General features: G+C 38.8%; 1 non-coding gene across 1 annotated transcript; it reads right to left on the bottom strand.

Moving 5' to 3' along the window:
* Positions 1–12269: 12269 nt before the first annotated feature.
* LOC130949109 (small nucleolar RNA R71) lies at positions 12270–12377 on the bottom strand. The gene has a single exon (XR_009073330.1). It is a non-coding gene; the product is annotated as a small nucleolar RNA R71 (small nucleolar RNA).
* Between the last annotated feature and the right edge of the window lie 940 nt (positions 12378–13317).

Below are 13317 nucleotides of genomic sequence, written 5' to 3'. Positions count from 1 at the left end.
AAAGGGTGCACAATGAAATATTGTGCGAGAGTGGTGCTGGATTGGTGCTGGAAGCACAATCCTTATCACGCGACCGCGCCCTCCATTTTCTGAAGCACACTCACGCGATCGCGTGACCCACGCGATCGCGTGACCCACGCGATTGCGTCACCCTATTTTGGCAAATAAATTAATTTGAACAGAGAGTTGTGCTGGCGCGAGGATGTACTCACGCCAGAAGCATAACATGGGTCACACGACCGCGTGACCGACGCGATCGCGTGACCATACTTAAAGCGCATCCATGCGAACGCGTGCCCCACGCGGCCGCGTCGCATGCGCCGCACAGCCCAACCTAAAATTGCCACATATCTTATCTTTCTCTCCTCCAAATCCTAATTTTTCTTTTCCCTCCTCATTTCTTCTATCTCCCTTCTTCCTTCTGTCTCACATATCACTTTCTCTCTCCCACCTCCATTACCAATGTTCTATTTTCTTCCTCCTTCTTTTCTTTTCTATCATTATTGTTATTTTATATGTTATTTTCTTTTTCTTTTCTTCTTCTTTTCATTATTCTTATTTTCTTTTTTTTCTTCTTTTCCTTTTTACATGGTGTTAGAAATTTATTTGAGTCATTATTCCTCATTATATGCTTGTGGATTGTTACAAATTGTTTGACAATTATTATTATTTTTAAGGGATTGCTTGCATGTTCACCTTCATACTTTCTATATCTTATTTACCATGCATACCATGTGTTTGTGAAAAAGCCCATATAGCATTATGCACTTTTCTACATTACTTTACTCTACCATTCAATGCTTGCTTTTCACAAATTCTCTTTACTATTGTTTTAATTGAATTTAATTGTCAATACAAACATTTTGGCTTGTTAAAACTGATGCTTGGTCTATGCTACTCATGCCCTTTTCTGGCATGCTAATAAACACCTTGCATCCACTTATGTTTCGATGCACTCACTATTTTTCATTGATGGCTTTTCATATGTACTCGAGAGCATGTGTTAATGTCAATTACATCTTAATGTGCATCCATCACCACTCGTCCGTTCTCTTCTATGCTATATTTGAACTTAATTTACTTTCCCCTCCCTTTTTCAGGATGGCCACCAAGAAAGGAAAAGAGAAAGCAACTCCTAAACCCCCAGCAAGAAGAGGAACTAAAAGAGCATTAGTGGCAGAGTCCCCTTCAACCGCAGTCAAGCCCTCAACAATGAGAGTTAAGAGGATAATAAAGGTTGATGAAAAGGAGAAAGCCTTTCCAGCAAAGGACACTGCGCGATTTCCCAATCGCTACTGTGAGCAGATGTTCCCTATCCTGGCAGAAAGGAACTATAACAATGAATAACTTTTATCCTCCCGTCCAATATTGCTACCTTTGTTGAGCCGCAAATTGAACGAAGACAATGGGGTTTCCTACGGAGACAGCCAAGACAGGTCAATCTTTCTTGGGTAGTTGAGTTTTACTCTAATTTCTACATGCCAACCCTGCAGTCTGTTTATGTCCGGCAGAAGCAAGTCCCCATTACAGAAAAGGCCATTCAGCAAGCTCTGAGTCTTCCCCCTATTCCAGAAGGAATGGACGCCTTCCAAGAAGCCGCACTTAAGCACCAGAGGTACCAATTTGACTGGGACTCTGTTCTCGGAGTTATCGCATTACCTGGCAGCCGTTGGATCTACGGATACCACCGTACCCGCCCTAAGGGAATCTTAGCTTCAGCACTTACTTTGGAGGCTCGCGTATGAGCACAAATTATGTCCCATTACGTCTTTCCGAGCACTCACAAGTCCTCCTTCACTGCGGACATGGCCGTTCTACTATGGTGCATCCTTACAGACCAACCTCTGAATCTCTCAAGCCATATCCGGAATGCTATGGGACACGTACAAATTGCGGGCAATTTACCTTTTCCCGCCTTGGTCTCAGATCTTGTCTCAGCAGCCGGAGTCTCCTACAGAACTGGGGACACCAAAGCCGTGCTTCCACGGGATGATCAGTATGTCCCTAACGGGAAATACCTCAGACTTCCAGCAGCCACTACAAGCCTTCCTACTGCTCCAGTTGAAGATAATCCTTCTTCAACCCCACAAGCACCTACAACTGATGAATTGCTCCAGCAGATAATCAAAAGGTTGGATCGGCAAGAACACAAAGCTAAGTTGAGAGAGTGCCGCAACAACCGAAGATTTAAACACCTCAGGGAGCTACTTAGAGGAGATTGCAAAGACTCAGACACCCTGGAATCCACTTCTTTTACTAGCACAGGGAGCCATGACGGTCCCGATTATGGAGATACTGCTTCCAGCCCACCCCTGTTCTTGACAGATGGTACCGAGGACGGTGCAAAGCCTTAAGTGTGGGGAGGTCGGTCAGTACCTGACTTCCGGAGGTAATTTCTCTTCTCTAGCACCAATAATTAGGATATTTTAGTTAGATTTTCTTTCTTTTATAGAATAGAATAATTTGCATAGGTTAGGATAGTTGCATGCATGTTCTACTTGATTGAAAAGACAATAAGTTTCTTCTAAGACTCTATCTTTAGAACAAAATTTCACTAATTTTTCAAAATTTTTATGATAAAATTGCTTGAGTTGTATTTGGAACATGATGTTTGATCTAAAGAACACACAACCTGTGAAAGATTTGAGCCTTTATGTATGGTTACGTTATTTAACCATAATTATTTCATTCTTGTGTGTTTACTTCTCTATGATTGTAATCTATATTTTGTTTTATTTTATATGTCCAATATTTATTATATTTACATGCTTGCACATGATTGAGGCCATTATTTATTTAAACTCACTTATCCAAATTAAGCCTACCCTTTTTAATTACCTTTGTTAACCACTTTAAGCCTTTAAATCCCATTTGTTCTATATTTTACCACATTACTAACCTTAAGCTGAAAAACAATTGTATATCCCAAATTGAATCCTTGGTTAGCTTAAGATAGAATTGTGTGTGCTAGTTAGGTATGGGAAATTGTGGGAACAAAAGTTGTTAAGGGAATGTGTCATGAAAATTTAATGGGAATTTGGATACCTACTCATGTGAAACTATAAGAATAAAAAAATATATGTGCATTAATAAGCTATATTTATTTTAATGTGTAAAATAAATAAATAAATAAGGGGACAAAATTATCCCAATGTTGAATTCAGAATTCAAAGATCAATGCACGTATGATAGAATCAAAATACAAAGTGATACATGAGTATGGATTGAAAGAAGGAAATTCTGGGTAGCTAGGTATGAACTTTAAGATTACATTAAAAATATATAGGTTGGGTTGAAGTTTGGGTTAATTAAAGATTCAATTTATCAGCTCACTTAACCATATGTATACCCCTACCTATACCTTGGCCCCATTACAACCTTGAAAAGACCTCATAATGTTTGCATTGGTATATTAACTGTTGTTGATTGGTTAGGAGAAAAACAAAAGTTAGAAAGCATGATTACAGAAGGATAGAGTGATTACCCTATACACTAGAGATTAGAGCGTACATACATTATCAGTGAGGGTTCAATGCTTGAATTTTCATGTTCCCTGCTTTCATAGGCTATCCTCTTGCATTTTTATCTGTTTTACTGTATAAGGGTAGAATTAGTGGAATTTGATTTGTAATTGTTTCGAAGAGCTTATTTACTTTTGATCAAGTGGGCAAGAATCATATAGTTGCATTTATTTACATATATAGGATTGCATTGCATTTCATAAGTTTCTACATGTTCATACTTGTCTACTTTATCTCCTTCAATTAAGCATGAGGACATGCTAATGTTTAAGTGTGGGGAGGTTGATAAACCACTATTTTATGGTTTATATTGTGTTTAATTGTGTGGTTTTATCATGATCCTTACCCACTTATTCATTAAATTAGCATGCATTTAGATTTCCTTCCTGAATTTATTACATGGTTGAAAACTGCTTCTTAGAGACTTTAATTATGTATTTTTAATTCTCCTTTATTCCATTCGATGCCGTGATCTGTGTGTTGAGTGTTTCAGGCTTTACAGGGCATGAATGAATGAGAGATTGGAAAATAAGCTGGCAAAAATGGAAGAAACACAAGAATTTGAGGAGATAACCAGCGAGAAGTGACGCGGTCGCATGGCTCACGCGACCGCGCGAAGGGGAGCAAATCGCAGTGACGCGGCCGCCTGGCTCACGCGGCCACGCGAATTGGAAAAGCTCAAGCGACACGGTAGCGTGGACGACGCGGACGCGTGGCAAGGAAAAGCGTGAGTGATGCGTCCGCATGGGTGATGCGATCGCGTGACATGTGCGATATGCATAATCTGTAGCATTCATTGGGGGCGATTTTGGACTTGATTTCGACCCAATTTTCGGCCCGGAACAGCAGACTAGAGCCAGTGAACATGCAGAAACAGAGCACAACATTCATTCTACACAGTTTTCAGTTTTAGATCTAGTTTTCACTCTTCCTATAGGGTTTTCTCTTTAGGTTTTAGAATTTAATTTTCAATTGGTCTTAGCATTGGAACATTGAGAAGAGTTATTTCCTCATCAAGACTTCGTCATTCTAGTTCGTTCTCTTAACTTGGTTTATTTCTTCCATGTTCTTTGCTTTGTTCAATTTTGTCATTTGAATACTTTTATGATTATTTAATACAAGAATTATTTCTTTCATTTTAATCCATTTTACCTTCCAATAATCATGTCTTCTTTTAATTCCCTTTCATATGTTATGGATTTATTATTTACAATGAGCGAGTAGTTCCCCTCACTTGATGGGGAGTTGATTGAAAAGAACTCTTGAGTTGGAAGGATTGAAAGAGAATTTGTAATTGGGTTAACTGTTGGATTGCTATCTTGTCACGAACACCAATCCCTTTGAACTAAGTGGGTTGCAACTCGTGAACAGATCTATCATTCCAACTTGTTTGACTTTCCTTTACCTAGTAAAGGATAACTAAACAGAACAACCATTAATTATAAATTAATCCTAAAATCACTCCATCAATAATAGAGATTCCAACTAATCAACTCCCAGTCAAGGCTTTTATTTATATTCTTCAAATTTCCTCAATTTAGTTTTCCATCTACTTAACTCAACTTTTTGGAAACATCTAATTAATAAAATAGCACACTTTCCTGCAACTCGTTGGGAGATGACCTGGGACTCAAACTCCCAGTAATTTTTAATTTAAATTCTTTGTGACATATTTCTAAATTGATAGGCAGATTTTCGGTGAGTTAAGAACTATACTGGCAACGTAATTAATTTAATAATTTTTAATTCACCACTTTCTGTGCTCCATCAGTGCCACTGGCACGCCTCCAGCCACGCTCCAGCGTGACTCTCTGTTCGTTTTTATTTTCTCCCCTCTCCTTGTGACATGGACGCGTCGCTGATGCGGTCGCGTCGCGTGGCATTTTTTTTTGAAATATATATAGCTTGAGGTGTTCGGTTCCTGAGATAAAATAGCTGCATGATCAGAAAATTAGTAAGAACTCAATAAAAATAAAATAAATGCGAAAACTACTACTACGAAAAATAACTAAAAAGAAATGATCATACCACAGTGGGTTGTCTCCCACCCACCAAGCACTTTTTGTTAAAGTCCTTAAGTTGGACATGTGGTGAGCTCCTTGTCATGGTGGCTTATGCTTGTACTAGTCCAGGAATCTCCACCAATGTTTGTAATTCCAATGGCTACCGGGATCCCAAACCAGGCGTATAACGCCTTTGAGCAAATTGAAGCAAGTGACATGGCCCCAAGAAAGTTGATTCTGGGGATGAATTCCAGGGTCCCAAATCTTGCTTTTACGTCCGTCTTCTTGTGGATCACCATTATTTCCACCTAGTGGCAAGCAATCTGAATTCTCACAGAGACATCCAAACAACCTTCTAGACCCATTTAAGTGAGCTCTACACCAATCCTTGCACTTTGATTTGGAGCATGCAACCATATTGGACCTTGCTTGACAACTCTTGCCACTAACCATCTTCCTCTTACTCTCAATGCCACAAAGAGCTCTATGTTGACCATCCGTCTCTAGTAGCCCATATTCAAGTGGGAAGGTAAGGATTAAGGATAGGAATTTTACCCACTTGAATGTTGTATTGGATGGTGATGACTTTGGAAGAGGTTTTGCAAGCTCCACTCCCTTGTGTTCTTCTTTGAATTCTTCCACCTCTTTGCAAGCTTCCTCAATTTCAACCTCTTCCTCTTGGTAGCTTTCTTCTAATGCAATCTCTTCTTCATTACTTACCAAGGGCATTGGAGGTTGTGCATATTTCTCTTCTTCTAATTGCTTGCTTATTTGGCTCATTTGCACTTTCAAGTTTCTAATGGAGGCTTTGGTTTCCTGCATAAAACTTGCCAAGATTGCTTCCAAATCATTGTTCTGTTGGGGCTGAGAAGACTGAAACTGGTGGTTATTAGAATTATTCTGTTGAAAAATATCCTGAGAACTATGATTAAAATTTTGTGGCCTCTGAGGTTGCTCTCCCCACCCAAAATTTGGGTGTTGGGTGTTGATAGTTGGGACTTGTATGCCACTCATCTGTTGAGTAAGTAGACTTAATTGCTGAGTCATAAGCTTGTTTTGGGCAAGAATAGCATTAAGAGTTTCTACTTCCATAAAACTCTTCTTCTGAGAAGTCTCAATATCTGATGGTGCCTCTTGACATGGGTAGAAAGATGATGGTTCTTGGTAGTTGGAACATGGAGCACTGAAGTTTCTTTGGTTTTTGCTTTGCCAACCAAAATTTTGATAGTTCCTCCCTCCACCCAAGTAGTAACCCATGTGATCTCTTTCTATTATTTTTCCTTACCACAAAACACCAAAAAGGATTAAACGCACCATGTGGTAAACAGGAAAGCAACAAAGACAGAAATATATATATATATATATATATATATATATATATATATATATATATATATATTTAGAGAAAAATTACTACGGGGACACCAAACTTAATTTCAAAAATTACCAAAAATATTAATGTTATTAAATAAATTTTTATTTATTTATTTATTTATTTATTTATTTATTTTTTATTTAAAAAAACTAAATAATAAAGGAAAAGGAAAGGGGAACGAATCAGGGGAGGGGGTAAATGAAAAGGGGTAAATGAAAAGGAAAAAAAATAATGTAAAGGAAAAAGAAGAAAAAAAATAACGTTAAAGGAAAAAAAGAAAAATACCGTGAAAGATTTTTTTTTTGAAAATTCAAAGCAAAATTTTTAAATAAAATTAAAACTAAAACACCTAATCTAAGCAATCAAACAACTAATAGTTGTTAATTACTATCAATCCCCGGCAACGGCGCCAAAAACTTGGTGCGGATTTTATAACCCGGTGCACTTGCCGGTTAGTAAGTGTGGGTTATAAATTCCGCACCAGTGTCAGGTGTTGAAGCAGTTGAACTGTGCACCTTCCCAACTGCATCCCAATGGGTGGGCGTTCCTTCGCGCGTTTGAGGTTCTTATGGATTTTTTGGAAGAGAAACCAATAGTGAAGTTGTTCTTTTCATTATTTCAAGCCAAAGGGGTTTGGAAGCGGGGTTGGGTAAACTTGAAGAGTTCGCCCCGATTTGCTGTTTTCAAACTGTACAAATCCTCTTTAAAAATTTCAAGGAAATGTATGTAAAGGTTAGAAAATTTGAGGGAGAGTTTCCTTTTTATATGGATGAGCATTTTAGGGAGAAGTTTCCGGTCTGGTGGTGTTCAGAGCCTCAGAGTATTCTGGGCCCGGAGATTATAAATGCAAGGAATGAGTGCATCATAGAATACCTAATTGAGGCTGTTGATCGGAAAGAGCTAATTTCGGTGTTTGACTTGCTTCAGTGGGAGGATAACAGGGAAGCCATTGTAGAATATTTAGGTGAGGGTTTGAATATTTATGTTTTTAGTAAGGTCGATATATGTTGTAACTATTTGTTTTGGCTTGTTTTCTAGGAGGAAAATATCCTAGAGTGTCTACTGCGACTCTGAGATCGAGAGTAAAAAGCAAAAATTTGGACAAAGAGGGTTTGTCGTCTAAGGTTGACAAGGCTACTGGGGTTGGCGAGGTTAACCAGCCGAGTAGGAGAAAGGTTGTGCTGAAGAAGAGGAAACATGATTTGGTGGATTTGTCCAATGATTCCGAAGATGTTCGGGACGAGGTTCCAGCGAAGGAGCTTAAATTGTTTTTTGAGAATCAGAAGAGGTTGCATGATGTGGCCGAGCAGAGTGACGGGTCGTCGTTGTGGGGGAAGGATTTTCCATATATGGTCGTCACAGATGAGGTTCGTCAAGGGTCAGTGGATGTGTCTTTGGCCAGTGAGGTAGGTGATGTTTCCATCGATCAGTATATGCGGGTATGTATGTGATTTAGTATTTTTATTTTTGTATGGATATGTGTATGATCAGTTGCTCTATTTTTGTTGAAGGTTATTGGGCTTCGGATTGCGAGTTTGGGTGCAGTCAAGAGAAGAAACATCGGCAAGTTACCGGGTAGAAGCAAGATATGAAGCTGGAGGAACAGTTGAATTTGAAGAGTAAAACGGTTACAGAGCTGGAGTTAACAACCAAGAGCACATTGAGTGGGTGATGAGCGGATAATTTGTACGCTTTTTGGCATTGTTTTTAGTATGTTTTTGATATGATCTAGTTAGTTTTTAGTATATTTTTATTAGTTTTTAGTTAAAATTCACTTTTCTGGACTTTACTATGAGTTTGTGTGTTTTTCTGTGATTTCAGGTATTTTCTGGCTGAAATTGTGGGACCTGAGCAAAAATCTGATTCAGAGACTAAAAAAGACTGCAGATGCTGTTGGATTCTGACCTCCCTGCACTCGAAGTGGATTTTCTGGAGCTACAGAAGCCCAATTGGCGCGCTCTCAACGGCGTTGGAAAGTAGACATCCTGGGCTTTCCAGCAATATATGATAGTCCATACTTTGCCCAAGATTTGATGGCCCAAACCGGCGTTCAAAGTCACCTCAAGAAATTCCAGCGTTAAACGCCGGAACTGGCACCTAAATGGGAGTTAAACGCCCAAACTGGCATAAAAGCTGGCGTTTAACTCCAAGAAGAGTCTCTACACGAAATTACTTCATTGCTCAGCCCAAGCACACACCAAGTGGGCCCGGAAGTGGATTTTTATGTCATTTACTCATCTCTGTACACCCTAGGCTACTAGTTCTCTATATATAGGACCTTTTACTATTGTATTTTTAATCTTTTGGACATCTAGTTCTTAGATCAGATCTGGGTTCTTCTGGTTCCCTCTCTGGGGCCGAAACCAATGATCACTCTTGTTCTTATGTATTTTCAACGGTGGAGTTTCTACACACCATAGATTAAGGTGTGGAGCTCTGCTGTACCTCGAGTATTAATGCAATTACTATTGTTCTTCTATTCAATTCCGCTTGTTCTTTGTCCAAGATATCACTTGTTCTTCAACTTGATGAAGGTGATGATTGACGCCCATCACCATTCTCACCCATGAACAAAGTGACTGACAACCACTCTTGTTCTACAAGCATCTGAGGCTTAGTGAATATCTCTTGGATTCTTTAATCGGAATCTTCGTGGTATAGGCAGGACCTGATGGCGGCATTCAAGAGAATCCGGAAGGTCTAAACCTTGTCTGTGGTATTCTGAGTAGGATTCAATGACTGAATGACTGTGACGTGCTTCAAACCTGTAACCTACTGGGCGTTAGTGACAGACGCAAAAGAGGGATTCTATTCCGGTAGGGGAGGGAACCAAACTGGTGATTGGCAGTACTGTGACAGAGTGCGTGCATTAGCTTTCACTGCGAGGATGGGAGGTAGCCATTGACAACGGTGAAACACTACACGAGCTTGCCATGGAAAGGAGTAAGAAGGATTGGATGAAGGCAGTAGGAAAGCAGAGAGACGGAAGGGAAGGCATCTTCATACGCTTGTCTGAAGCTCTCACACCAATGATATACATAAGTATCTCTATCTTTATCTTTACGTTTTATTCATCATCTATACCCATTTGAGTCTGCCTGACTGAGATGTACAAGGTGACCATAGCTTGCTTCATACCAACAATCTCCGTGGGATCGACCCTTACTCACGTAAGGTATTACTTGGACGACCCAGTGCACTTGCTGGTTAGTTGTGTGAAGTTGTAGTGATCACAATTTCGCGCACCAAGTTTTTGGCGCCGTTGCCGGGGATTGTTCGAGTATGGACAACTGACGGTTCATCTTGTTGCTTAGATTAGGTATTTTTTTTTCTTTTTTTTCAGAGTTCTTAAGAATGAATTCTAGTGTTTCAAGGTGATGTTCTTATCATCACCAAAGCTGATTGATCATCATCAATTTAGCTCTTGAATGCAATGTCTTGCTGAAGCTTAGCTAGCTATGTCTAATTCCTTTAGACTAAAGCTTTAGACTAACATTGCATGATTCCTGGAATTCTCATTAAGAATTTTGATACCTTTATTTTCTCTTCCATATAATTTTCGAAAAAAGCACAAAAAAAATTACAAAATCATAAAATCCAAAAATATTTTCTGTTTGAGTCTAGAGTCTCATCTTAAGTTTGGTGTCAATTGCATGTTTCTGTTTTTCTTGCATTTTTCGAATTTATGCATGTGTCTTCACTAATCTTCAAGTTGTTCTTGATGATTTCCTTGTTTTGATCTTTGAATTCTATTGACTTGAGTGTTTTGTTGTTTCTCATATGCATTCTCATTTTGTTAATATCAGTAGTATACAAACTGCTAAGTTTGGTGTCTTGCATGCATTGTTATTTGATTTTATTTGCATTTTGATTATTCCTTATTATTAAAAATCCAAAAATATTTTTAATTTGTGTCTTTCCAAGTCAATAATACAGAGAATTGAAGATTCAGAACATACTGCAGAGGAATCACACAGAAAAAGCTGGGCATTCAAAAATGCCCAGTGAAGAAGACAGACTGGCGTTTAAACGCCAGCCAGGGTGCCTGGCTGGGCGTTTAACGCCCAAAAAGGTATAAGTTTGGGCGTTAAACGCCAGAATGTGCACCATTCTGGGCGTTTAACGCCAGGATGGCAAAGGGGGAAGATTTTGTTTTCAAAATCAATTTTTTTCAAGTTTTCAAAGTTTTTCAAAACCAAATCTTTTTCAAATCATATCTTTTCAATCAAATGTTTTCAAAATCAATTTCTTTCCTTTTTCAAAGATACTTACTAACAATTAATGATTTGATTGAACATTTTTTGCCTTTTCTGTTGAGGAAGGTTTTATGTTTGAATCATATCTTTTCTTGTTAGGCAAGTCATTAATTTTTAAAATCATATCTTTTCAAAATTGTTTTCAAATCATATCTTTTTAAAATTGTTTTCAAATCATATCTTCTCAATCACATCTTTTTAAAACCAATCATATCTTCTTAACCACATCTTTTTCAAAATAGTTTTCAATCAAATCTTTTTTATTTCTAATTTAAAAATCTTTTTCAAAAATCACTTGATTTCTTTTCCACTCTTATTTTCGAAAATCAATTAAGTGTTTTTCAAAATGTTTTCAAAATCTTTTACTCAATTTTCGAAAAATTACTTCCCTTCTTCTCACATCCTTCTATTTATGGACTAACACTATCCCTTAATGTAAAATTCGAACTCCATCTTTTTCTGATAAGTTCGAATTTTCTACTTCTGTCTTCTACTCTTCTTTCCCTCTGACACTTCAAGGAATCTCTATACTGTGACATAGAGGATTCCACATTTTTCTTTTTCTGTTCTCTTTCTTATGAGCAGGAACAAAGACAAAGGCATTCTTGTTGAAGCTGACCCTGAACCTGAGAGAACCTTGAAGCGAAAACTAAGAGAAGCCAAGGCACAACTCTCTTTAGAGGACCTGACCGAATTCTTCAAAGAAGAAGAACCCATGGCAGCCGAAAACAACAACAATGCCAACAATGCAAGGAAGGTGCTGGGTGACTTTACTGCACCTACTCCCAATGGGAGAAGCATCTCTATCCCTGCCATTAGAGCAAACAACTTTGAGCTTAAGCCTCAGTTAGTTTCTCTAATGCAACAGAATTGCAAGTTCCATGGACTTCCAATGGAAGATCCTCATCAGTTTTTAGCTGAGTTCTTGCAAATCTGTGACACAGTCAAGACTAATGGGGTTGACCCTGAGGTCTACAGACTGATGCTATTCCCTTTTGCTGTAAGAGACAGAGCTAGAATATGGTTGGACTCACAACCTAAAGATAGCCTGGACTCTTGGAAAAAGCTAGTCAATGCCTTCTTGGCAAAGTTCTTTCCACCTCAAAAATTGAGTAAGCTTAGAGTGGAAGTCCAAACCTTCAGACAGAAGGATGGAGAATCCCTCTATGAAGCTTGGGAAAGATACAAACAATTAATCAGAAAATGTCCCTCAGACATGCTTTCTGAATGGAGCATCATAGGTATTTTCTATGATGGTCTCTCTGAACTATCCAAGATGTCTTTGGATAGCTCTGCTGGAGGATCTCTTCATCTGAAGAAGACGCCTACAGAGGCTCAAGAACTAATTGAAATGGTTGCAAATAACCAATTCATGTACACTTCTGAAAGGAATCCTGTGAACAATGGGACAAGTCAGAAGAAAGGAGTTCTTGAGATTGATGCTCTGAATGCCATTCTGGCTCAGAACAAGATATTGACCCAACAAGTCAATTTGATTTCTCAAAGTCTGTCTGGAATGCAAAATGCACCTGGCAGTACTAAGGAAGCTTCATCTGAGGAAGAAGCTTATGATCCTGAGAACCCTTCAATGGAAGAGGTGAATTACCTAGGAGAACCCTATGGAAACACCTATAATTCTTCATGGAGAAATCACCCAAATTTCTCATGGAAGAATCAAGAGAGACCTCAACAAGGTTTCAATAATAATAATGGTGGAAGAAACAGGCCTGGCAATAACAAGCCTTTTCCATCATCTTCTCAGCAACAGACAGAGAGTTCTAAGCAGAATACTTCTGACTTAGCAACAATGGTCTCTGATCTAATAAAGACCACTCAAAGTTTCATGAACGAAACAAGGTCCTCCATCAGAAATTTGGAAGGACAAGTGGGTCAGCTGAGCAAGAAAATTACTGAACTCCCTCCTAGTACTCTCCCAAGCAACACAGAAGAAAATCCAAAAGGAGAGTGCAAGGCCATCAATATGGCCGAATATGGAGAGGAAAGAGAGGAGGTGGACGCCACGGAGGAAGACCTCAATGGGCGTGCACCAACCTCCTCTGAGTTCCCCAATGAGGAACCATGGGAATCTGAGGCTCAAAATGAGACCATAGAGATTCCATTGGACTTACTTCTGCCATACATGAGCTCTGATGAGTATTCTT

Source organism: Arachis stenosperma, chromosome 1 (assembly GCF_014773155.1).
Source record: "Arachis stenosperma cultivar V10309 chromosome 1, arast.V10309.gnm1.PFL2, whole genome shotgun sequence".
NCBI classification, from domain to species: domain Eukaryota; kingdom Viridiplantae; phylum Streptophyta; class Magnoliopsida; order Fabales; family Fabaceae; genus Arachis; species Arachis stenosperma.
The sequence above is the reverse complement of the archived record's forward strand: the minus strand, read 5'-3'. Positions and strand labels throughout refer to the sequence as shown.